At 39.7% G+C, this 27,790-nt stretch overlaps 1 long non-coding RNA gene across 7 annotated transcripts in view; it reads right to left on the bottom strand.

The window, feature by feature from the left end:
* LOC121490411 overlaps positions 1–26,391 on the bottom strand; it is a 270,965-nt gene extending 244,574 nt beyond the window's left edge. For all 7 annotated transcript variants that reach the window (XR_005987662.1, XR_005987659.1, XR_005987665.1 and 4 more), the window contains exon 1: positions 25,674–26,391. This is a non-coding gene — a long non-coding RNA (uncharacterized LOC121490411). The remainder of the gene's footprint in view (positions 1–25,673) is intronic.
* Positions 26,392–27,790: the final 1,399 nt, after the last annotated feature.

The raw sequence follows: 27,790 nt of genomic DNA, 5'->3' as shown, positions 1-27,790 counted from the left end.
AGATACAGCTCAAGTCCACTCGGGGTGGAGTGAGGCCTGAACAGGTGCCTTCCGTGGAGGGCCTCCAGGCTACCAGGTCACCTGGGGTCCCCTGGGCCAAGGGGCAGCTGCAGGGCAGCGGGCGGGGACTCATCCAGCCCAGGCTGCAGGCTTTCGGGGACCGCGTGGTCGCTGCTGTCCTGTTGCTCAGGCCAGACCCTGAGAGGAGAGGGGCGCGAGGTGAAAACGGTAACTGTCAACGTTTCAGTTTCAGTAAAGAGGAGAGGGGAGGGAGGCGCATGGGAACACAGAAAAAGCCTCCAAGGGGAGATGTCTCCGCAGGGCTCCAGGGCCAGCCCCGTGCTAGACAGCGTGGCTGCTGCTTTCACGTCCATCCCCCAGCTCAGCATTTTCATTTTCTTCCCGTCTCGGTTGTGGGTAATTTCTTGACAACTTCGCCCGTGGTTCATATATATATATATATGGCTCCTCTGACACCTTGATCACAGACTTCTAGTCACTAGAACTGTGAGATAATGTTTCTGTTCTTTTAAGCCATCCCGTTTTGGATACCTGTTACCGCAGTCCTGGAAAACTAATGTACACGTGTTCTCCACTTCAGTGTAAGATTTTTTTCTCTTTTTTGGGATGCCTGAGTGGCTTAGTGGTTAAATGCATCTGCCTTTGGCTCAGGGCGTGATCCTGGAGACCCGGGATGGAGTCCCACATTGGGCTCCCTGCAGGGAGCCTGCTTCTCCCTCTGCCCCTGTCTCTGCCTCTCTCCTTGTGTCTTTCATGAAAAAATAGATAAAATCTTAAAAAAAAAAAAAAAAAAAAAGATTATTACCTATTTTCTAAAAGCCAACCTCTGCTTCGTCTTCCTCAGCAATACTCTGTGCTGGAGGCCAGCCTCCAAGTATATTTCCCTACTGCAGGGATTCTTAAAGTACCATCTCTGGACCAGCAGCATAAGCATCAGCAGGGAACTTGTTAGCAATGCAAATACTCCCACTCAGATCAACTAAAGTTAGAAACTGTTTGAGCAAGTGTTCTAGGAGATTCTGGCTGGAGAACCATTGCTCTACTGCATATGTCATCCCATCTCACTTTGCCCCTGAATCCTATTTTATTCTGAGTATTAAGGATTATTAGATATTAGCTCTCATCATCTGAAATATCACAACAATAAAAAGAAACTAAAGCTTTCCTATGATTGTCTCCTAACTAAATCTGCAATGAACCAACACAGCTTCTTTGGAAGGGCCTTTAGGGACACCTGGGTGGCTCTGTGTTTGAGCATCTGCCTTTGGCTCACGGCATGATCCTGGGATCCTGGGATCGAGTCCGAATCAGGCTCCCCTCAGGGAGCCTCCTTCTCCCTCTGCCTATGTCTCTGCCACTCTCTCTGTGTCTTTCATGAATAAATAAATAAAATCTTAAATAAAAAAAAGGAAGGGCCTTTAAATCTAAGGTAAACAAAACCACCAAGTGAATAAAGGGATTTTTGTCCTTTTCTCCCACACTTGGCACTGGTCCCCTGCCTCCCAGGTTCCCTGGTACCCAACACCCTCTTCTATAGTACACCCACTCAAATTCACCAGATGGCCCCACTCAGGCCTATCTTTTCCCATGATGCCTCATGATTCAAAATCTGCCCCCCACAACTCCCTCCAATAAAATGTCCACTCAGAGGATTGGTCTCAACTAAGTAATTGGAGATAACTATGAACTAATTTGTAATTAAAATACTAATGACTGGGTATTATGCAATTTGCTGGCAAATTGAATTTAAATATATAAATAAATTTTTTTAATTAAAAAAATACTAATGACTAACAGCTTTCTTCTTTAATTAGCCCTGGTTGTATGATTTTATTTTAAAGGTGATTTTTCACCCCAAAGAACTCTATTTAGACAGGTTTCAAACACAATGTGAAAATAAAATATACATGTTTATTTGTTTGTATTTTTGATGGTGAGTTTGAGGAGTGGATGGCCAGTTTCGTTTAAATTACAAGTTCATGGAACAAACACTTGGCTCACATGAGGCCAGTCCTGTTTGGCAACTTCCTCCCATTCCTGGTCACCAGCCTGCCAGCTTGTTGACCTTGAAGAAATGGCACCAGGCCCATCCTACTTTTGCTGCGTTCCATATTGGATAGGTTTGTGGATATTTCAATTTCTTAACAGGAAATTTTAGCTGCTGGTTTGAATCTAATTGAAGTATTCCATATGCACGCCCTGAGACCCTCAGGCTAGGGTGTATTTTTAATAAATAAAACAAATAAATTCCAAGCTTTATACTAACCAAAATGTTTTCATGCCTTTAATGGTGGCCTCCTAAATGAAAATACTAAGAAATGCAAGAATGGTATCTTTCTAGTGACAAATGTAATAAAGGGTGGGGACATGGTGAGGGGGGCAACTTTGACAGTAAAATGAGATTTAGGGCATAAACTATCCTGGAAATTGGCCTCAGTTCTCAAATTGCAGCAATTACTCCAAACCTAAGGCTATGGATAGGAGGAAAAAGGAAATTAATATTTAATGGACATTGTGTCAGGTACTTTACTTCTATCATGAGACAGTTGGGGTAAGAGACTTTAACCAATAAGATATAGACCTTGAAGAACAACCTCAGTTCTTTGTCAAACGGCATAACTGCTTTAGGTTTGCCTATATAATGGGTCAGCCAAATTTGCAGAAGAGGTTTCATATGAACCTAATGGTAAACATATATCAGAAACCTTATGAAAAGAATAAAGAGAAAGAAATCCAAGTATTTCACTAAAGAAAATCAGAAAAACATGAAAGAGAGAAAGACAATAAAGGATCAGAGAAGATCTCCAAAAACAATGACAAAACAAGTAATAAAATGGCAATAAATACGTATCTATCAATAATTACTTTGAATATCAATGGATTAAGTGTCAAAAGACATAGGGTGATATAATGGATTATATGCTGTCTACAAGAGACTCATTTTAGACCTAAAAAAGCCTGCAAATTAAAAGTGAGGGGATGGAGAAATGTTTATCATGCAAATGGGTGTCAAAAGAAAGCCAGAGTAGCAATATTTATATCAGACAAACTAGACTTTAAAACAAAGACTGCAACAAGAAACAAAGAAGGGCACTATATAATAATAAAGGAGATAATCTACAAGAAGATACAATTGTAAATATTTATGCACTCAAATATATAAAATAATAACAAACATAAAGGAATTTATTGATAATAATACAATAATAGTAGGAGACTTTATTTATTTTTAAAGATTTTATTAATCTATTCATGAGACACACACAGAGAGAGCACAGACACAGGCAGAGGGAGAAGCAGGTTCCATGCAGGGAGTCCGACATGGGACTCATCCCGGGTCTCCAGGATCATGCCCTGGGCTAAAGGTGGTGCCACATCCTGAGCTGAAGGCAGTGCTAAACCGTTGAGCCACCCCGGTGGCCCAGTAGGAGACTTTAATACCCCATGTATATTAATGGACAGATCATCTCAACAGAAAATCAACAAGGAAACAATGGCTTTGAATGACACACTGGGGCAGATGGACTTAATGATACATTCGGAACTTTTTATCCTAAAATTATAGAATATATATCCTTTTGAAGTACATACAGAACATTCTCCAGAACAGATCACATATTAGATCACAAAACAGGCCTCAATAAATATTAAAAAAAATTGAAGTCATAGCACGTACCTTTTCAGACCACAACACTATAAAACTAGAAGTCAACTACAAGAAAAAATCTGGAGAGACTACAAATACATGGAGGGTCATTGCATGCTACTAAACAATGAATGGATTAACCAGAAAATTAAAGATGCAATAAAAAAATACATGGGAACAAATGAAAATGAAAACACTAACAGATCAAAGCCTTTAGGATGCAGCAAAAGTGGTCATAAGAGGGAAGTATATAACACTACAGGCCTACCTCAAGAAGCAAGACAAACCTCAAATAAGCAACCTAACCTGACATCTAAAAGGGGCCAGAAAAGGAATAGCAAATAAACCCGAAACCCAGCAGAAGAAAGGAAATAATGAAGATAAGAGCAGAAATGAATGATATAGAAACTAAAAAAACAACAGAACAGATCGATGAAACCAAGGGCTGCCTCTCTAAAAAATTATTAAAAGTGATAAACCTCTAACCAGAGGAGAAAGAAACCAAATAAAGAAAATCATAAATGAGAGAGAAGTAACAATACCACAGAAATACAATCATAAGAGAATATTATGAAAAACTATATGCCAGCAAATTGAACAACCTAGAAGAAATGGATAAATTCCTAAAAACATATAAATTACCAAAACTGAAGCTGAAAGAAATCATAAACTTGAACAGACCAATCACCACAAAGAAATGGAATCAGTAATCAAAAACCTCTCACAAACAAAAGTCTAGGACCAGAAAGTTTCACAAATTCCACCAAACATTTAAAGAAGAGTTAATACTTATTCCTCTCAAATTACAAAGTAATAGAAATAGAAAAGGAAGGAAAAACTCCCAAATTCATTTTATGAAGATAGCATTACCCTGATAGCACAACCAGATAAAGACCCAACTAAAAAAGAGAATAAGAGGCCAATATTCCTAATGAACATAGAGGCAAAAATTCTCAATAAAATAATAGCAAACCAAATCCAGCAGTACATTTTAAAGAATCATTCACCATCATCATGCAGGATTTATTCCTCTGATGCAAAGATGGTTCAATATTTGCAAATCAATCAAAATGATACATCACATTAATAAAAGAAAGGATAAGAACTTTTCTTATCATTTCAATAGAGGTAGAAAAAGCATGTGACAAAGTACATTATCCATTCATGATAAAAACCCTCAACAAAGTAGGTTTAGAGGGACCATATCTCAACATAATAAAGGCCATATATGAAAAATTCACGGCTATCATTTTCCTAAATGGGGAAAAACTGAGAGCTTTTCCTCTACGGTCAGGAATAAGACAGGGATGTCCACTCTTAACCATTGTTGTTCAACATAGTCCTAGAAGTCCTAGCCTCAGCAATCAGAGAACAAAAAGAAATAAAAGGCATCCAAATCAGCAAGGAAGAAGTAAAACTTCCACTATTTGCAGATGACATGATATTCTATGCAGAACACCCAAAAGACTCCACCAAAAATGGGCAGGCTGAGTGTCTCAGTTAGTTAAGTGGCTGACTGGTTCAGGTCATGATCTCAGGGTCCTGGGATTGAGCACCAATGTCAGGCTCTGTGTTCAGCAGGGAATCAGCTTCTCCTTCTGCCCCTCCCCTCCCCCACCCCATACTCTCTCTCTCTCAAAAAAAAAAAAAAAAGACTCCACACACACACACAAAAATGCTAGAACTAATACACAAATTCAGTAAAGTCTCAGGATACAAAATCAGTGTATAGGAATTTGTTGCACTCCTGTACAACAATAATAATACAGCGGAAAGAGAAATTAAGGAATCAATCTCATTTATAATTACACCAAAAATAATAAAATACTGAGGAATAAATCTGACCAAAGAGGTGAAAGACCTAACCTTTGAAAACTACAAAACACTGATGAAAGAAATTGAAGATGACACAAACAAATGGGAAGACATTCCATGCTCATGGATTGGAAGAATGAATATTGTAAAATGTCTATGCTAAACAAAGCAATCTACACATTTAATACAATCCCTATCAAAATATGAATAGCATTTTTCACAGAGCTAGAACAAACAATCCTAACATTTGTATGGAACCACAAAAGATCTTGAATATCTGAAGCAACCATAAAAAAGAAAGGCAAAGCTAGAGGCATCACAATTCCAGACTTCAAGCTATATTACAAGGTAATAGTCATCAAAACCGTACGGTACTGGCACAAAAATAGACATGTAGATCAAAAGAACAGAAGAGAAAGCCCAGAAATGAACTCACAATTATATGGTCAATTTACTCTTCAACAAAGCAGGAAAGAATATCCAATAGGGAAAAGACTGTCTTTTCAACAAAAAGGGCTGGAAAAATTGGACACCAATATGCTTAAGTATGAAACTGGACCACTTTCTTGCACCATACACAAAAATAAATCCAAAATGGATGAAAGACCTAAATATGATACCCGAAACCATAAAAATCCTAAAGAGAACACAGGCAGTAACTTCTTTGATGTTGGCCATAGCAACCTCTATATAGATGTGTCTTCTGAGGCAAGGGAAATAAAAGCAAAAATAAATTATCAGGGGGATCCCTGGGTGGCGCAGCGGTTTGGCGCCTGCCTTTGGCCCAGGGCGCGATCCTGGAGACCCGGGATCGAATCCCACGTCGGGCTCCCGGTGCATGGAGCCTGCTTCTCCCTTTGCCTGTGTCTCTGCCTCTCTCTCTCTCTCTCTGTGTGTGTGACTATCATAAATAAATAAAAAAAATTAAAAAAAAATATTAAAAAAAATAATAAAAATAAATTATCAGAAATATATCAAAATAAAAACCTTCTGCATAGCAAAGTAAGCAATCAACAAAACTAAAAGGCAACCTATGGAATAGGAGAAGATATTTGTAAATTACATATAAGATAAAGGGTTAATCTCCAAAATATATAAAGAACTCACAAAACTCAACATCTAAAAAAAAATCAAATTAAAAAATGGGCAGAAGACATGAATAGACACTTTTCCAAAGAAGACATATAAATGGCCAACAGACATATGAAGGCACTCAACACCACTCATCATCAGGGAAATGCAAATCAAAACTATAATGAGATATCATCTCACACCTGTCAGAAAGGCTAAAATCAACAACACAAGAAAGAGTAGGTATTGGTGAGGATGTGGAGAAAGGGGACCCGCCTGCACTGTTGGTAGAAATGCAAACTGATGCAACCACTCTGGAAAACAGTATGGAAGTTCCTCAAAAAGTTAAAAATAGAACTACCCTACAATCTAGCAATCGCACTACTAGGCATTTACCCAAAGAATACAAAAATACTAATTCAAAGGGATATATGCACCCTAATATATTTATAGCAATAGCCAAATTAAGGAAACAGCCAAATGTCCATCGACTGATGTATGGGTAAAGAAGATGTGAGATATATATAAATATACATATATGTATGTCTCATATATGTATATATATACATATCTCATATATATTCATATACACACAGTGGAATATTACTTAGCCATAAAAAAGAATGAAATCTTGCCATTTGCAATGACATGGATCAAGCTAGAGAGTATTATTCTAAGGGAAATAAGTCAATCAGCAAAAGTCATATGATTTCACTCGTATGCATAAGTGGCTCCATGATTGGGCATCTGCCTTTTGCTCAGGTCATGATGCTGATTCGGTCACTGAGTCCCGAATCAGGCTCCCTGCAGGAAGCCTGCTCTGTCTCTGCCTCTCTCTCTGTGTCTCTCATAAATAAATAAATAAAATATTTTTTAAAAAACAACAATAAATCTGCAAAGGGGAAAAAAAGAGAGAGAGAGGGATAAACCATGAAACAGACTCTTAACTGTAGAGAACAAAGCAATGGTTATAAGAGGGGAAATGGGTTGGGGGATGAGTTAACTAGGTGATAGGAATTAAGGAGTGTACTTATTGTGATGAATAGATGGTGATGTATGGAAGTTTTGAATCACTATATTGTACACCTGAAACTAATATTACACTGTATGTTAACTAACTGGAATTTAAATTTAAAAATTTAAAAATTTGATCAGCCAAGGTTAAATCATGACAAGATTCATTCTCAAACTAATGACTTACCCTCAAACTTGAATGGAAACCAAATCAGCTGTAGAAGAATGGAATCTAGGCCACTTTATCAGGACATTGTTTTAAATAATCATGGAATTTGTTGGCTCTTATATTTGGAATGTAAGTGGAAAGATAGATATGGGAGTTTGTTTCATTAAGCAAGTCAAAAATATTAAGCAAGAATCCAGTCCTTCCCATGCCTCCACTCAGCCTCCACAGGACAGACAACTTCAACTCAAAACTTTCTTATGAAAAAAAAAAAAAAAAAAAACTTTCTTATGGTGGCAAAACGGCAGCAATTCCAGGCTTCACGATGATATGAGACAGTAGCCAGAAGAAAGACCCAGTCTTTTCTGATACCTGTCTCAGAAGAATGAGATTTTTCCCCCAGAATGGCCAAGGAAATATCTCTTTTTCTTTCATTGATTTATTCATCTAACAAATTTTGAGGATCTACTATATGGCAGGTACTTGGGATTCACCAGAAAAGAAAATGAAACTTTCTGCCCTCTTAAAGCATAGGTTCTAGCAGAAGCTTATATTTTAATGTCTCTTATCATTTGGGCTGTCCTGTGAGCTCTTAGGTTCTTGGTAACCTCACTTGTTCCCTTTTATGCTCCAGCCTTGGACATAGTGGCTTCTTTCAGCAATTCCTGATCTCACATTTTAGCTGAATGTCCCCTTCTTGCTCTTTCAAACTATGAACATGAATATAACCAATCTCTGATATTAAATCGCCCTCTGTTTGAAATAACAAGTATATATCACCTTTCTTGATGCGACCCTGACTGATTTAGCAGGAAAACCTAAACAAAGATCTAGCTGCTTCTAGACAAACTTGTGAAGTGGAGAGTGAATCCTATGGAGGCACCCAATTACTGTCTATAATCACTATTATTTTTCACCTACTGGGAGACTTCTGTTCAGAAAGTTTTGAGTCAACAATACTAATAGGAATTTCTGATTCCAGTAAAGGTGGTACTTGTCTGGACATAACTGGCAAATTTATCTCCAGGCAACTATCTGTACAAATTGACTTGAGCTAAACAGAGGGAAACTTTCTACAAGATGTTTTCTGAATGGGCACCTAGAAGAAGAGAAGGTACCAAAGAAGAGAAGGAAAAGGGAAGGAATTATAGAAAGATGGCATGAGGATACTTCATCTGTCCAGCCACACGGCCTAAACCTATGCCCCGTGGAGAGACACGGTGCAAGCCATGACAGGGCTACATGAAGACAAGATGACAATTGGCTGGAGTAGTCTCTGACTCTGCACAGAACTCTGCAAGCTCTGGCTCTTTCTTTCTTGGGTTACATTCTAATCAGGCTAACATCCCCATCGTTCCACCAAAACTACTCTTGTGAAGGTCACAAATGACTTCTGTGTTGCCAAATCCATTGCTCAAATGTCAGTCCTCTTCTTACTTCAATATCAGCATTGCTAATCTTTTGTGTTCTTTTCCAAAAGCTTGTATTTTAGAGACATTCAGCTGCTCTGAGTGAATGCCAAATAGCTAAAGGAAACAAATCCATCTAATAATTCAACTAATAAGAATGATGACAACAATAATAGCTACATTCTTGAGCTACAATTTGCCATGTGCCAGCCACTTTTCTAAGCACTTTATATGGATAAATCCTCACTGCAATCCTGGGAGACAAAAACTATTATCATCTTCACTTTACAGATGAGGACTAGCAGGTATAGAAAGGTTGAATAATTTGCCAAAAGTCATACTGCCAGTGTACAGAGTAATTGGTAGAGCCAGCCAGTGGTAGAGCCAAGTAGAGCCTCCATATTTCCATTATTTGACCTCAAGTAGATCAAACTCTATATCAGAATTTTATTTATTTATTTATTTTTATATCAGAATTTTAAAACCATTATGCAGATATGTTTTGGTAATATCTATATCAGAAAGCTAGAGAACTGAGTTCAAAGATGTCAGGTTCTTGGCAAGATCCCCAAATATTTTGCCTCCTCCCCATTGTTGGCATAGCTCAAGCCATGGCTGGCCATACTGTGCTTGCCTGCAGCTGGAGGAGTCAGAGCACTGTCACAAGAACCAAGAGGGGCATACAGTGGCAGGAGGTCCGTGGATGCCTGTTAACATTCAAGAAGCCCAGAGTTCCCAGAGCAGGGCAAAAGGCCTCAGAAGTAGAAAATGCTCTGATCAGAGGCCAGTGGAGAAATCTTGGGAGGGTCCCCAGAGAGGGAGGGTCCCAGGAACTCAGATACTGGGTTGGGATTCAAGAGTAAAACCCTTATCCCTGAAAAAGGAACTGGAAAAACGAAGCAAGACAGTAGCCCTAAAGACAAAGATTTTTCAGGGGATTATAGAACTTGAGAATCAGGAGCAGAATGGCAGGAACACTCTGTTCTACATCATCAGATCCCCTATACAACCTGGCACACACCCCAGACTATTCAATGAGTTCTAGTTATCTAATTTCAAGCAAAAGCCTGGCACTAATAGTATATTCAAGTTCATAGTTAGTGGACTTTGAGTACAAACATGGCAAAAGGTGCTATGCCAGGTTCTCTCCAACTGGATCTAAGAGTGCTGGGCTGCAATTTCTTGACCACCTCCAGGCTAAGCACACATGAGCACTCCCGAGCACTAACTCCTATGAGTATGAGTTCTGTATGACTACTAAAGACCAGGTTGAGGCCAGGTCTGCAGTTTGGAGTCTTAACAGCCAAGAGAGAGGGAATGTGAAGAATAGAAACCAGGTAGATATGCAATGTCCTTTAATCTCTTCATATTTCTAAATTTCTGTGTAATTGTCCATTCAAGTCACGGTACCAACAGAGGCTAAATGAACCACCGTGCATTCCTGAAGTCTGATTAAAACTGATGGGATAGTCTGATAATTTTTGAATAACCTTAGCAATGGAGTCAATTAAGATCAGAAGCAGATTATTTCCAAAAATCTATTTTTTCCCTTTGTAAATACCCTTTATGTATTGATTTCAACCTTGCTAAAAAATTACTTAGAAATTTTTTGACCTTTGTTGGAATTCTCCATACAAATGACTAAATACTAAAACTAAATAACATCAATACTCAAAACCACATTAACAGATAGAAAAAGGGTTGATTCACATGACTACAGAGGTACTTTTTGTCTTTATTGATACATTGATTTCCCATTCTCCAAAGATGTGGAATTGTGTAAAACTACAAATTAGCTACAATACAACTTTCCAGTGCTCTTAGAATACATTTTGTTTCCTTGTGTCAATGGTAAATTTCCCTTTCACATAATTTTATTCCATGAACCATGAAATCTCGGTCTCAGTCATCAACTTTAATTCCATGAATCCCTGGCATCATCAAAAAGTTCACATCACCCAAAAGATGGCATTTAGAGTAAACTATTCTTATTCATATTCCATTTTAACACTTCTATTGTACAAAAAAAAAAAAACAACCACAACTTCTATCATAAAGAATAATGGCGGAAGGAAATAGATCAAAGAGGTTAAGTAAAAACTCTTGTGGGTCTAAATCTAAATTGTATGTAGTCATATTAACTCGGTATACACAAAAGGACTACAAAAAATACACTACAAGACAGAAATATAAACACTGACTGGCTATTTAGTAGTATTAGTTAATCAAGGCTAAATTTCTTAAGTATGATAAGAATATTACAACTGTGTTTTTTTATACTTTCTTTTTTAAATTTTTTTATTTATTTAATCATGAGAGACAGAGAGTGAGAGAGAGAGAGAAAGAGAGGCAGAGACACAGGCAGAGGGAGAAGCAGCCTCCATGCAGGGAGTCCGATGCACAACTCGATCCTGGGACTCCAGGACCACGCCCTGGGCTGAAGGCAGGCACTGAACCACTGAGCCACCTGGCCTGCCCAATATAACTGTGCTTTTTAAAGCAGTCTTTATCTTTCAGAAAAGCATACACAAAGAAAAGCATACAAAAAATATTTTCAAATAAAATTCTATAATGCCTGACATTTTGTTAAATATACTGAAGGAGTAGAGGAAGCAGGTGTGGAATTTGGATGATGGGCATATGGGGTCTGAATGGTACAAATAAGGTCTACTTTTATATTATGATTGAAGTTCTTCATTATAAAATACTGGAGAGTATTCCTAACTTGCCTTGTAGCACAAGAATGTTTTTCTGGAGAGAACAGCTCTTCACATTTCTTTTGCAAACTAAGGTACTTAATCCTCTTGCTTTTTCTTTTTTTAAGTAGGCTCCTAGCTCAGTGTGGAGCCAACAAGAGGCGTAAACTCAGACATTTAACTGACTGAGCCACCCAGACACCCCTTAATTCTCTTGCTTTTAAGTGAACTACCTTAGGATCTCCTTCCACAGCTTTACATCTTTCTCTTCCACTTATGGGGAGAAGAATCAGATGGCATGCAAATAAAGAGAACCAAAGTAGGTAGCAATCCAAAAGGAAGTCATTTAAACATGTCGTTTTGGGGGTGGAGCTTGTAGTCAAACACTGTATTATTTTTTACTTTCTAAGACACTTACTGTTTACTACTGCTCTTTAACACTGGAAAAACCCCTTGCCCACCATTTAGCCTAAGATCTCCCTAAGTCCTCTGTATAGCTGGTAAAACATTAGTTCTGCAATTTCTAGTGTGTAAAAGGCTAGGGAACATTACTGGGTTTTTTTGCAGTGCACTTTCAGAACCATCCTCCCCCCGTTACCCTTGAGATACCAACAGCTAGCATTCATTTAGAAAAGTAGTAAATGCCGGTGTCAAGTTTCTAAGTACTAATATCAGTCACTCTGGATGTAAATAATACAAGAAATTATTTCCAGTTTATATGTAAGGAAACGAATGTTGAAGAATATTAAGGAATTTTTTTAAAAATCCATTAGCTATTGAGAAACAGTAAGGATTCAAACCCAGTTCTCACTCAGGCTACTCCAGGCCTGCTCCCCACTGCTGAATGTCACCAGGAGGCATATGTTCTTGTTTCCTCGTGAATTTACATGAGCACAGATCTCAGTGGGTGCTCAACTTTGCTAAGAAATCCTGCTACCTTATTTAGTTCACTCTCCCACTATCCCAGAAGGTGACTTCATTCCTTTTTCATTCTACTTGAATGTCCAGCAACCCCATCTCATCTATTCTGTCACAACTGTTGACTTTGCCTCATGTTACCAAAGGAGTCTCCTGTTCTTCCTAGTATATTGTGCACAAACTCTCCTCCTCCCCCCCTCCTTCTGGAGGAGTTTGTCCTAAACAACCACTTCTCCATTGCATCTCAAAGACTCCACCACGGCAGCCCATCAAGGACAGAAACATGTTGTGTTATCTACCATCTATAATAAATGAAATAACTTGTCCTTTACCACATCCCCCGTCCAGCTTCTTCCCCATTTCTCCATTTTCCTTCAGAGCAAAACACCTCAGAAGAGTTGCCTCCAATGACATCCTTCTCTTCCTTGCCTCCTTTTCTCCTCTCTACCAGCTATGATGAAGCTTCCACTCCCACCAGAGAAAACTGTTGTCAGAGGCTCTAACCATTTTCCCAGGTTAGTGTGTGGCTGATTAAACAACGTACTCAAATTCTAATAATTCTCAACAATGTTGGTTGTGTCCTCCTGGAAACACTCTTCTCTTAACATCCATGATTCCCAACGCTCTTGAACCGAAGCAGAGATGAGAAAGGCATATTCAAGGAGTGGAAAGGAAATCAGTGTACCTGGTATGTACTGAGTGATGTAAAAGTAGGATGACATGAGGTTGGAACTCAAGGGGACATGGCATCATGTAAGACCTGTTAGGTGAAGGGAAGGATTGGGGAGACTTTGAGGTTTAAAGCAAGTGATCAACATGCTTTTACCTGATATCTTTACAGGTCACTCGGGCTATCGGTGAAAAGTGGACCACACAGATCTGAGAGCAGGACCATGGGCAACAGTTAGAAGGCTCCTAATAAATTCTCAGTAAGTGTTTCTTGGCTTGAGTTAAATTGGGAAGATGAAAGGAAGGCACCAGTAAGCAGAAATGTCCGTAGGACAGAAATAGAACCAAAGAGTGACACTCCAGGGGGTAGATAAAAAGCTCTTGGAATTAGCGAGAGGACAATTTCACCCATGGGATTTGGCCCAGTTCCCAGTAAACCCAAGAAATTGTCAAATAAGCCTCCTTGTCTGGATGTGCCCATGGAGCACATTTGCTCCTCCAAAGGGTGATCACTCAGCCTTCTTCAGCGCCTGTGATTCCTATCTGGCAATGTTCCGCAGCAGGGAGAATTTGACTCATTATCTTCCAGTGTGTCTGTCATGTCACGTTACTCTTCAGGTCCTGACAACACTCTAGAGGCGTGATGCTTTATTACTTGACACCAGTTACCCAGTGCTGCGCCTCATTAGAGGGAGCAGGAAAGGCATGGGTGAGGGGTAACCCGCTTTGTAGTATCCCAACTCTCTCCATGACTCCATTAGTCTCTTGATCTTTTTGTGGTTGTCATTAGGGGCTCAGAGTTTTATGTCCTGGTCAATTTCCAAGTGACAGCTCTTAGTGTCAAAGTGATCAAGGAGAGCTGCTTTCCCCTCCCCGCAGTGACAGCAGCAGACAATCACAGGAAATTGATCATGTTGGATAAACTCACCTGATCCTAAAAATGATATTGGCTCCATGCTCCAGGGCAGGGCAAAAACAACTGAAAAATAATTGCCAGTACACCCCAAAGGGAAATTCTTTCCTTTCCCCAAATTTGACAATCAATCTAACGCAGCGCACGTGACTAAAAATCACTGCTGTGAAGCACGTAATTCCACTTACACACCAAAACACCATGGCAGTTTGGTTCGAATGGGGGGTCAGTCTGTCTAGGTTTTTATTCTTTCCTTGTGAAAGACCTTATTTACAAGAGCAGCAAGGACTTCACAATACAAAAACAATAACCACCTCTAGAACAAATAAGTATGTCCCGCCGTCTGTTGCCATCCATCTTGGTTAGACTAACCAGTCCTCAGCTGTGTTTTGATTATTCCCCCTCAATTTTTAAGACATTAAAAAAATATACAGGGCACACTGAATGGTCTTCCTCCACCCAGTCTTGGAGTTAAACGTGCTATCTTCAAAAACCACACAGCAGTTTGAATTATTTTAGTCTTTCACATGTGGAAAGTCTCTAGGATGGGTTCATTCATCTCTCTAGGAGTGAGCAGTCCAACCTGACCACTGTGATTCAAAATGACGCTTTCTGTAACCAGGAAAAACAGTTTGCATTTTTTTATATTTAATTTCCAAATGTAGCCAGGGCTTTTAATCTTTGCATCCTTTGAATTTGGGGGGAAGTACTGGGGAAGGCACTTTGGATGAAGTTGCTCTCTGAATTAGTAAGAGAGCCTGCAGGGTTAGGTCGTAGATGTATAGCTTGTGCTGTTCTTTGAAGATCTTGAACTAATTAAGGCATGTCTGCTCACCACTTACAGTACCTGACCTTCCGTCGCCAAGTGACCTGGTGCTCATTTGTATGTTATTTTCGATGTGTTTGATTTGTAGTGTTCTCTCTGAAGCCTCTGCCCCCTTCCCAAGCCCATCAAAGACTGGAGGTTCTCAGTCACCGTGCTCTCCCCTACAAAGCCACACACCATGCCAGTTTGCCTTGACACATCATACTCGGGCATTTCCAGCTAGGAAAATGACCCTGATCAGTGTGCAAGAAACCAAGCAAGCCATCTGGAAAAGAAAGCCAGGTTCAGAGACCTAACAAACGAACCACAGTCAAACTCCATGGCTGTGTTTCCTAGACTCTTTATTGTTTTAATGGCTGGAAGAGGTTCCATAGTCAATAAACAGACAAAAAAAAAAAAAAAACTCTAAAAGTGTTCAATGAAAAGATTAATTGACCAAGAGCTAGGGAGACTTTGGAAGATAAATGACAAGCTTGCCTAGTTGTTGTCATCCAAGGACAACACCTAGGCTATAGGCGGTTGTGTGCACAATATTTCCCATCTACAAAATATAGTCTATTTATCGCAAATCTATGCACCTATTTACAAGATGGGTAGGTATCTCTATTTTTCTTCACCCTTTATCCTGGATGTACAACAAAGGCCATAGAAATTAGAAAATAATGACTGCTGTTGGAAGTTGTGTAGTGCACAAGATTTCTCGATCTATGCTAGAAGGCTTTGTGGTCAAGGTGTCTTGACAAATGTTAAGCTTAAATCTCTCCAGTATAGGGTGATCTAAGATCTCAGGATGAATGAAGCTCAGTCAACCAGTTAGGCAATGTGGAATAGGGTGCAATTCCAGCTCCACTGTTGTCTCATCGCTGTGTTTCTTTGTGCAAGTTTCCTAATCCCATGTGCCTCGGTTTCATTAACTTTCAATGGGCCAAGAGTAAGGTCCACAGTGTTGCTTCGAGGATTTAATGAATGATGTATATGGAAAGCACCTAGCACAGTTCCTGGTACATTTTAGGTGGTCAATGATAGAGGTTCTTTCCCCTTTTACCTCTAGTGAGATTTCTAGAGATAAACATCGATTCCTGTTTATAAAGTTCTGAGAAGTCCATACTTACATTTTAATATGATCTGTAATAGACTTGAGCATAACTGTGAAATATTTTACCTCTATCCTAGACTCCAGTTTATCTCTTCCCCTTGCCTACTTGACTAAAGCCAAGAAGTCCATGCCATCCTATAGAGTAACTGCATGTGGTTATTGAACACTTGGAAAGTGACTTGCACTACTTGAAGTGTGCTGTGAGTAGAAATTATATATTAGATTTCAAAGACTTAGTACCCCCAAAAAGCAAAATATCTCATTAATAATTTTGTATTGATTACATTTTTAAAATGACAATATTTGTATATGTTGAGTTATATAAAATATATCATTAAAATTAACTTGTTTCTTTTTCCCTTTTTAATGTGGTTATAGGAAAATTTTTAATTATATATGTGATTCACTTATATTCCTGTTAGACAATGTTCATCTAGAGGATAAAGACACAGAGATAACCCAAAGATCACCAAAGTTGAGGTGTTTGCCAAGTTCACCAACACCCTGACGGCCAAACTCAAAAACTTCAGGGTGTACCTATACTTATTTACCTCAGTCCCCTCTTGTACCCACACACCACAAAAAGTGCTTTGCATCTGGTGCAGCTGACCTCTTCCTTTCCATTCTTGCTTTTTCTGTTGATGACAAGTAAATACAGAACAAAGTCTAAAGTAATCCTGTCTCTCAATGTGGATGAGCCACATTGAAGTGCTGTGGAGCCACTGGCTGTTAATGGTTTCTGGACTGGACAAGTCAGCTGCAAAGTACAAACTCCCTGTATTTTCTTGAATGTAATAATTGAGATGAATTGTCAAACCAACAGCAATAGAACCTCCCCCAAACAAATGAGTTCAAACCATTCCCCTAATCCTAATCAAGCTCTACACTTTTGTAGGCTACAATAATAACCTTTATTTAAACATTGGCCTCTATTTAAAAGTTTCTGATTGGCCTGGCAATGAGAAGTGTTTGTCCCATAGTAGGCTTACAAAACAGAAAGATGTACAGTCTGAGAGGAAGCAATTTAATCTCCCATTTGCTACTAGTTGCCAGATGTTGAGTGTAGACCATTGAAGTCTTCAAAGGCACACACCTCAACTAATTGCCAGCTGAGTATGGCATGGAAAAGATTAGCCATGTGAGGAGTCTTGAATCAAAGGGTCTTTTCTGGGATTTAGCTACTGTTTCCTGCCTTTTGCTAAATGACAAAATACTTTTAAAAAATCATAAAACACCACAAAGGGTGCTTCTTGGGTTTCCAAGGCCCCATTAGGAAAATGCTTCTGTGTATGAAATGGCATGTCTACACAACCACAGTAGTTTATTTTGCACTGGAGATTGTATATGTAATTTTCAAAGTGACACCTTCAAACTGCTAACAAAATAAAGGTTAACTCTTTTCATTCCTAATTCCAGTAATAAATGCTTACAAAAACTAATTATTTATTGCCCTGGGATAAATGCACTTTGAGATTTTTTTTTCCCCCAAAGAGAGAAAATTCCAGTAAGAGGTATTGGCCATGGAGAATGAGGAAGCTACTGTAAACAACTATTGTGTTGTGCTCGAGGACTAATGCCCCATTCCTTGATTTGACCAAATATCTTAATTTATCCACTCCATGAAATGTATTCACTTCAGAAAGGCAAATCTATCTATATTGTTTTAAAAAGCAGATGTCACTTAGTTGAGTCTTTGGACCACACAGGAAGCATAATGGTAAGGAAAGCAGGATTAGGAGAGCAGCCTTCTTCTTCATCTCTCAACTCCACCCAAGTAACCGTGGACAGATCACTTAACCCCACAGGGCCTCTGTTTCCCATTAGTAAATTCAGCGTAATAACTCTAGCCTTTCTCTTCAGCACAAAGACATTTGGGTGGCTAGCAGAAATAAGAGTTTAGTTCATTCCACTGCTATAGCCACACAGGAAACAGACTTGACTACTCATTCTATCCCCTACTCCTATTCCTCCTCCTATCACCCATCCAACTTAAAAAAGAGGCAGAGAGATAGAAGGGAGGTCTGTACAGTAGGACTCAATGAGAAAATAGTGAACTGAAATCAACTCATCCTTAATGGTTTCATGAAAAACTCAGAGCTCTTAGCTAACTTGATCTAACTTTATAAGCCATTAAGTTCTCAGTGTCTTTTCTGTCTCTAGAATGATACTAGCCTCTGAAGGCAAGGCAAGAGACCTCCAGACATAATCATCACACATTGTTTATTATCTTGCCATAGAAAAGACATCATTCATGAAGCCAGCAGAGTAGGTGTGGGCAACCTTTGAAAAATGGGATAACAAATTGTCTATTCCTGTCGCACTGTAGTTCTAAAGATAGAAGGGGGAGAGAACAAAGACAATGCCTAATCTGACATGTGGTTGACAAAAAGTGGAGAAAGTATCGTGGGGTACTGCACAGGCCAGCTCTTGAAGTTTGTTGTATGATGGTAGAGAAGCAGGGTATTGCGTTGCATCCACAACACTGAATATGAAGAATACACTACCTCAAAGTGTGAAACATATGGAATTAAATACATGGATTTTGAATATAAAATATCAGATTTCGGGCCACCTGGGTGGCTCAGTGGTTGAGCGTCTGACTTTGGCTCAGGTCCAAGGTCCCAGGGTCCTGGGATCGAGGTCCTGGAATCCTGGGATCGAGTCCCACATCAGGGTCCCTACAGGGATCCTGCTTCTCTCTCTGCCTCTGTCTCTGCCTCTCTCTCTATGTCTCTCACGAATAAATAAATAAAACCTTTAAAAAAATAAAATAAAATATCAGATTTCAACAAAATGTTTGTAGTTTGCTGCTTGGATTTATCCTGCTCGAGGGAACATACTCACTTCCCTTTGCCCTTAAGGGTTCTTTGGTGTAAGTTCTTGAGAACTTAATTTCCTGGATCCTTCTGATACTACCAGTGGTACTTGTAACTCAAGTGTTTCAAAAGACAGATCCTCAGAGAGGATCCTTATGAAGTCACAGGGAGAACAGGCTAACTTTCATTCTTCTAAAAAACAAATGCAGATAGGTCAAACCAAAGATGATAACTAATTCTGTGAGGTCCTCAGAAGTATCAGGCTGTGTTATAAGATGTTTCTGGAGACAAATAGCACATACCCTAAATACTCAGTGTGCAATAAATATACTTATCCTATCTTTTTTTATTCTCAGTCTACTTGTCAATAAAACTGAGTTCAAAAGGTGCTGGAGTTCTGTGAAGCCAATGGGTTATACTGGAGATCCTGTTTGGAAGCCAAGAGATAGAAGATAAGAGTTTTTCCCTTGAGTTTCCTCCAAACTTGTTATTTTCTGACTTTAAAATGCCTCTTTTTTTAAGATTGATTGATTGATTGATTGATTGATTGATTGATTTATGATAGACATTTATGAGAGAGAGAGAGAGGCAGAGACACAGGAGGAGGGGGAAGCAGGCTCCATGCTGGGAGCCTGACATGGGACTTGATCCCGGGACTCCAGGATCACGCCCTGGGGCAAAGGCAGGTGCTAAACCACTGAGCCACCCAGGGATCCCCTAAAATGCTTTTGACAAGAGGAAACAACACATAAGACAAGACTTCTGCTTATAGATGGCATAACAGAAACCGAATTTATCCTCCTGCCTTAAACAACAATAACAATAACAAAACAGGACAAAAATTATGACCAGTTTTCAGACATTTAACAGTAGGCAGTATGGAACTGTGATCCCTGAAAGAATGGTGACTGACTACAGTTGATGAAAGCAGTGTTCAGGCCACAGGGCAGGGAAGGAGAACCTGAACAGAGGCTAGCAGTCCTCCTAAGTTGAGGGAGGGATCAGAGTCCAGAGAAGCCAAGGTAGCTGAAATTGGAAAAAGATAGAGAATCAGGGGTAGGGGAACTATATAATGAGAGTGCTCTATTTGTCTGTAGAAACGTCCCCTCAAGTCCTTGGCTGAATGCTGACCTTCAAATGCAAGAGAAGAAATCATCAGAGTTGAGAAAAAGAATCATCAGATATAAATACATACAATAATGTCCAAAGCTCACACAGGGCTGGGGGTAATCTGGGCCTCCCACCCCAGACAAGGTGGAAAGACATTGTTATAGGGGAGCATCATGTAGAATCCACGAAAGGGTATTACCTTAGTAAGAGATAAAATTAGACCTAGACTAAAAACTGCTCTGGATCTGCCCTAAAAAAGCTTATCAGCAAATCAAAAAAACAAGCTGATTCCAAGTCACTTAACTGTGTACCAGAACAAAATTCAACAATATTTTTAAAAACACAACAAAGTTAAAAAAAAACCAGCAAATAACAATTCATAATATGTAGTGCCCAATAAAAAAAATAATGATATGAAAAGAAGCAAGGAAACATGTTCTATAACAAGAGAAGAGTCAATAAATGGAAACAAACCAAGAAATAACAGAGATGATGGGATTAAACCAATAAGGATGTTAAAAACCAACTTAAAAATTAAATAAAATGGAAAAAATATAGCTAAAAAGTAAAGATGAAACTATAAAAAAAATTAATCTAAAAGTAGGCAGAGGGCAGCCCAGGTGGCTCAATGGTTTAGCGCCGCCTTCAGCCCAGGGTGTGATCCTGGAGACCGGGAATCAAGTCCCACGCCAGGCTCCCTGCATGGAGTCTGCTTCTCCCTCTGCCTGCGTCTCTGCTCCTCTCTCTCTCTCTCTCTGTGTCTCTCATGGATAAATAAATAAAATATTTAAAAAAGATAAAATAAATAAAAGTAGGCAGAGAGGATGGGTTTGCCTGGGTGGTTCAGTGGTTGAGCATCTGCCTTCAGCTCAAGGTGTGATCCCAAGGTCCCAGGATCCAGTCCCACATGGGCTCCCTACATGGAGTCTGCTTCTCCCTCTGCCTATGTCTCTGCGTCTCTCTCTCTTGCTCTCTCTGAGTCTGTCATGAATAAATAAATAAAATCTTTAAAAAAAAATGTAGGCAGAGGATGAAGATAAAAGGAACAAAGAAGAAATGGAAGAAATAAAAAGCAAATAAGATGGAAGTTTTAAAGTCAATCAAACAGTAAATCACATTAAGTGTAAATTGTCCAAACACCAAAATTAAAATACAGAGATTCTGGGATGCCTGGGTGACTCAGTGGTTGAGCATCTGCCTTTGGCTCAGGGCGTGATCCTGGGGTCCCAGGATCAAGTTCCACATCACGCTCTTTGAAGGGAGCCTGCTTCTCCCTCTGCATGTGTCTCTGCCTCTCTCTCTGTCTGTGTCTCTCATGAATAAATTAAATATTTTTAAAATAATAATAAAAATAAAATACAGAGATTCTCAGATTGGATTAAAAAGCAAAATCCAACTGTATGTTATCAAAAAACCTACTTGAAATATAAAGACATGGATAAGTTAAAAATAAAAGAATGAACAATTATATACATAAAAAATACTAATAAAAGAAAAGTTGGAGTGGCTATATTAAACAAGGTAGATTTTAGAACATAGAATATTACCTGAGATAGAGATAAAGAGAGAGATTTTATCGTAAAGGAGTCAATTCATCAAGAGGATGTAACAATCTTAAGCTATGTAACATAACAGAGTTTCAAAACATATGAAGCAAAATTGATAAAATTCATAAGAAAAATAGACAAATTCACAATTACAATTGGAAAGTTCAATCAATACTCTTCTCTCAGTAACTGATAGAACAAATAGAAAATTGGCACAGATACAGATAATTTAAACAAACTCATCAATGAAATTGGCCTAATGGACATTTATAGAACACTCCACTCAATAGCACCTAGAACAGTCACCAAGATAGATATACTGTGGCCATATTGTGTGTGTGTGTGTGTGTGTGTGTGTGTGTGTGTGTGTGTGTATAAATTAATAAAACCGAAAACAGAAAATTATGAAAATAAGAGTTTGGACTTTGAAAAGATGAAAAAAATCGATAACCCCCTAGCCTGACTGGTGAAAAATAAAGGAGAGAAGACATAAATCACCAACAGCAAGAATGAAAGATAGGATATCATTATAGATCTTACAGTTGTTTTAAAAGATAATAAGATAATATTTTGAATTTGATGCCAATAAATTTGGTAACTTAGATGGAATGATAAAATAATTTGAAAGACACAATCAAAGCTCTTTCTAGAAGAAACAGATAACCTAAGTAGCCTTATTTATAATTTAAAAAAAAATTTTAACCCAGAGTTTAAAACCTTCACATGGAAAAAACTCCATAAAATTTGAATTCTTCCAAATACATAAAGAGTAAACAATACAAATCCTAGGCCAAATTTTTTTCATAAAAGAGGAGTGAACACTTCTTATCTCATAAACTAACCTTACCTTGAGACCAGAACCAAACAAGATATTACAACAAAAAAATAATTATGAACCAATTTCCCTCATAAACATAAACATTAAAATCTTAACAAAGTTTTAAAAAATCAAATCCAGTCATACATAAAAAGGATAATACTTTATGACCAAGTGGAATTCATCCCAGGAATGCAAGATTGGTTTAATATTTAAGACCAATTGATGTAATTCACCATCTTAACAAACTCAAAGAGAAATTACAAGTTCATCTCAATAGATTTGGAAACAGCACTTGATAAGATTTAACATCCACTCACAATAAAAGCTCTTAACAAACTAGGAATAGAAAGAAACTACTTCAACTGATAAAGAGCAGCTACAAAACCCTAGAGCAAACATTATACTTACTGGTGAAATGTTTCCACCCTAAAATCAGCAATAAGGTAGACTTCTTTCTCTCACAGACTGGGACAAAATATTGCAAAACATATATTGGATAAAGGACATGTATCTTGAAACTTCAACAGTAAGAAAAAGAAACCAGTTAAAAGACAGGACAAAGAATTAAGTTAAACACTTTACTCAAAAAAGATATACAAATGGCAAACATAGAAGAAAATGCTTAATATCACTAGTCTTTAAGGAAGCAAATACACATTAAAACTACAATGAGATACCATTGCACACCCCTAGGATGGCTAAAATTTTAAAAACTATGCTGACCAGGATGCTGACAAGGATATAGCAGAACCAGAACTTTCTTCACTGCTGGTGGGACACAAAATGGTAAAGCTCTACTGGAAAACAGTTTGGTGGTTTTGTTTTGTTTTGTTTTGTTTTGTTTTGTTTTGTTTTGTTTTGTTTTGTTTTTTAAGCAGGCTCCATGCCCGGTGGGGGGGCTCGAACCCACAACCTGAGACCAAGACCTGTGCTGAATTCAAGAGTCAGAAGCCCAACCAGCTGAGCCACCCAGGTGCCCCTGGCAGTTTTTTATAAAGTTAATAATACACATACCGTATGACTCTCAACTCCTCTAAGGTATTTATTAAAAAGAAATTAAAAATATACATTTATAAAATCTTGTACTCAAATGTTCATAGCAGTTTTATTCATAATAACTAAAAACTAGAATCATATAAGTGTCCATCAATTGTTTAATGGATAAACAAATTTCAATATATTCATTCAATGGAATGCTATTCAGCAATAAAAAGGAATAAACTAATGATACATAATAAATAATATGGATGAATCTCAAAAACGTATGGTAAACAAGAGAAACTAATCACAGAAGACTGCATACTTTGTGTTTATGTGAAACTCTAGAAGAGACCAAACTAGAAAAAACAAAAGGCAAATCAGTGCTTGTCATGTTTGACAAGAGGGGGGAAGAGGAAAATGCCTACAAGGACACAAGGGAACTTTTGGGGTGATTAAATTTGCTGCTATAGACAACTGTATTGAAATTTTTGCATGAATATATGCTTTCATTTCTTTTGGGTATATCCCCAGGAGTAGAATTGCTGGGTTGTATAATAACTAACTCTATGCTTACTTTGAGTAACTATATCTATATCATGATTGCAAGATGGCTATACACTGTATATATTTATCAGAACCTAAAAAGTTATACACTTAAAATTAGTTTTATTGCATTTAAATTATACTGCAATAAAGTTAACTTCCAAGGAAATAAAACAAAAAAGTTGAGATCAAGTAGGGAAAACAATCATGAATAACCCTGAATTGTGCACTTTACTGATGCACAGTGCTCAAATTAACAAGATGCCCCCAAATCTCTATTCACTTTGTGCTGTGTAGACCTGGCCAAGTCCAAAATCTTATGTGCCTACTCAAGAATGGATAGGAACATAGGTATTAGAGAGAAAAGACTTGGGTTTCACTCCCGGAGCCATCACCTACCTACCAGCAGACGGGTCTGCGGTATGCTCACTCAGTTGTCCCTAAGTGTCCCCCGCCTCAAGTATCTGCCAATTCCCTTGGCACCTCTCCCATCCTCTGCAAAAAGTATTCTCTGTAAGTATTTCAGATAGGGATTTCCTTCTTCAATCTTTCCAGGGTTCTTCATAGTTTCTGTGAAGATCTTTCCACTGGGAAAATGCCTCCACTTGTCTGTGTGTGAGTGTGTTTGTGTGTGTGTATGTTCTGTTATTTTCAAGGTCTTGGAACAGAACACTGTGTCCTTAGTCCACATTCTTGTTTCTCTCAGAGCTCAGTTTCCTCATCTAAAAATAACAGTCTTCTCCTCTCAAGGTTGTTGGAAGAACCACGTAGCATCATGATGTAAAAGAACTGTCTAAAAGGGAAACCGAGGAGCGCTGGGTGACTCAGTCAGTTAAGCATCTGCCTCTGGCTCAGATCATGATCCCGGGATCCTTGGGATCCAGCCCAGCATCGGGCTCCCTGCTAAGCAGGGAGTCTGCTTCCTCCCTCTCCCTCTCCCTTTGCCCCTCTCCCTGCTCAAGCTTGCTCTCTCTCTCTCTCTCTCAAATAAATAAATAATATTTTAAAAAATAAAATAAGAGGGAAACCAGATAAAAGGCCTATAATTAAAGCCAACATGTTCTCTAGAATGAGTTAAAAGCCAAATATGAGATTTCTCATTAAGAACTTAACTCATTCACTAATAAATTTTTCTCATCTATATATGTCCTAGTTGAGGCCTCCCACTCTTCCAGGAAATTCCAAACGTTCATTTATCCACAAAGACAAATTAAATTAGTGCTGGATTTTTAGAATGAGAAATAGATGAGAGATGATTATGACGATAGATGATAGATGATAGATAACAGATAGACATACAGGTGATAGAAAGGAAAAAGTTGTTTTGTGTTTCTAATGTTTTTTAAAGGAATATTACATATACTTATAGATATCTTTATTTAGAAGTGATGAAGCTGAAGTCCAGTATATAAGCGAATCCTCCCCTGGAGCGGTCGTCTAAAATTCTGCCTTCAAACACAAAAGAAAGTGCATGTGTTGTCTTTTCTCTGTCATATAACACATACTTGAAATTTTCAGAAGCCTCTTTAGCTTCTCTCAGCAAATGGAAGGAGGTTCTCTGCCCCTAATTACACGAATTGCAGCACAAACACTCACCTGATACTGTGCTCAGCCGGGCCTGAAGCTGCCCCGCCAGGGGTTTTCTCAGGACAACAGAAGTGCCAGAGGAGAAAGAACAGGCCGCGAGCCAACGGCGGAGCCCGTGGACACCGAGACACGGCTTGGGTGGGCAGACCCGCGTGGCACTTGCCCCGAGCTCAAGTCTGGGTTCCAAAGGGCCACTAACCATTTAACACCTTCCTGGGTAAACCGTGTCCTGCTCAGAAGCCTACAGATATCAGGCCTAAATGCCAACTATATTTAGCTAACAAAGGAAACACTGAACTTGGCCAGAGTCACCAAACACAAAAAGCAACTGGCAATCGTGTCCACCTGCCAGCGGAGCGTGGACAGCACCCGCAGCCGGGAGCCCGGGCACGGTCAGTCCCTCCCGCCGGTGCCCCACCGCCCGGGTGCGGCAGGTCAGGCTGAAGCGAGAGGGCGGTTGTCCCCGAGACGCTTGCTCACAGGGCTTCGGGTGCGATGGAGACGCATGTGAATAGCGAGTAATAGAGAGTGACATTCCTTCTGTCGTGTCAGTTTCAAAATCCAGCGGGATGGAGATATAGATGTCAGCTCCTAGGACAGGCTGGCTTCACTGCCCGTGGACATCACATCGCCAGCACCTGTCCGCTCAGCAGGTTGTGTGCCTTCAAGTGGAGGAGTAGGCATGATTCCTCCCCAGCCTCTCCTCCCCAGGCTGCAGTGGCTGTAAAGGGGGTGCCTCCCCTCGGTCTGTGCCAGCACATGGAGAGCAGTCAGGGGAGACCACTTATAATTATTTGACGCAGATGGCCATTTCATTAGCATATACACCAGGCAGCCTGTTACAGGGCGCTGAGCTGCCTATCAACCCCTCCCCCTGCGCAAGCCTTTGGGCTAGCAGGCAGTGTGTTTTAAGCAAAGAAGAACCTTCTCAGGCCACCCCGGATGCCCGTTTTGGGAGACAGGCAGAAGTGTTTTAGGAAGCCCTAAAAGAATGACAAGTTTCTGGATTTGTGCCACTTAGGAGTGAGACACAGATACAGAAGCTCGCCTGTCCCTAAATGAGGTCATCAGAGCGTGTGGGATCTATCGTTCTTGCCCGTACGTTTCTCAGGCCTCGTTCCATGGGTTTAGACCATGTGAATCCGTAGCGGGTTGTGAATCGTAGAATTGGACCCTCACAATAACACTGAGCTAAGACTCATCTTGGCTGTTCCCTGGTCCCAGCACAGAGAAAGGAACCCAGTGGCTGGGAACGGCTGGAAACACAGGGCTCCGGATTTTAAACGAGAAGGGAACCTAAGGGACACGCGAGCTGGGTGGTTTCTCAGTGTTTGAATAGCCCATCTCATTTGCAAGTAACACCTTTGAGTGAGCACCAATGTTTGGGGTAGGAAGAGCAAAACACTTTCGAGGGAGAGATTTGGGGCCCAGAGCCTGGCCCCCTGTCTCCATGCCCTGCTCCAGGACACCCCAGGAGGGCTCTCGGAGGAATTCTAGCTCTCTTCGGAGTGCCTTTCAGAAAACACTGATTAGCGATGCTCTCATTATGTAGAAGGAACAGAGCCCCCTGGAACAAGCCTCATCTCCCTCTCCTGCTGCCAGGCAGGCGTCCCATACGGACCCCATGGACTCTGAAACATTTCTAGCAAAAGGGCAGTGACCTACTTGGACAAAGAGCAATTCGGTTCACCTTTAGCTCTGAGTTCACTCACACAGCCAACGGGATCCCCCGAGGGACTACAACACACAGACCATCCAGCACAGCCTGCAAGCCCCTCCGAAGACAACTTACTCTCACCATCTGCCCTGCTTCCAGCGCCTTGCCGTTGGGGGCACGCATACCCAGCCCGTACTATGCATTTTGTGGTAAATTTATAGGATCCCACCCGCCCGGGGAAAAAGAAATGGAGAGGCAGGCATCTGAATCTGATCAATAAAGACAGACCATCTGTGAGAATATACGACCCTCTATTCCTTCCCACCCTCCCCTCAACAGGATTTTGCTGGTTGAGTTCTCTAAATAACTGCACTGCACTTTGCCTGGCTTTCTGTAGAACGGCAGGGAAAACTCAGCCTGTTCAGAATGTTCAAATGTCTGTTCAGACATTTCGTCAGATTCTTGTCCA

The sequence above is a fragment of the Vulpes lagopus genome, chromosome 1 (genome assembly GCF_018345385.1).
Source record: "Vulpes lagopus strain Blue_001 chromosome 1, ASM1834538v1, whole genome shotgun sequence".
Classification (NCBI taxonomy): domain Eukaryota; kingdom Metazoa; phylum Chordata; class Mammalia; order Carnivora; family Canidae; genus Vulpes; species Vulpes lagopus.
Note: the sequence above shows the minus strand (reverse complement) of the source record. Positions and strands in the feature narration are given on the sequence as shown.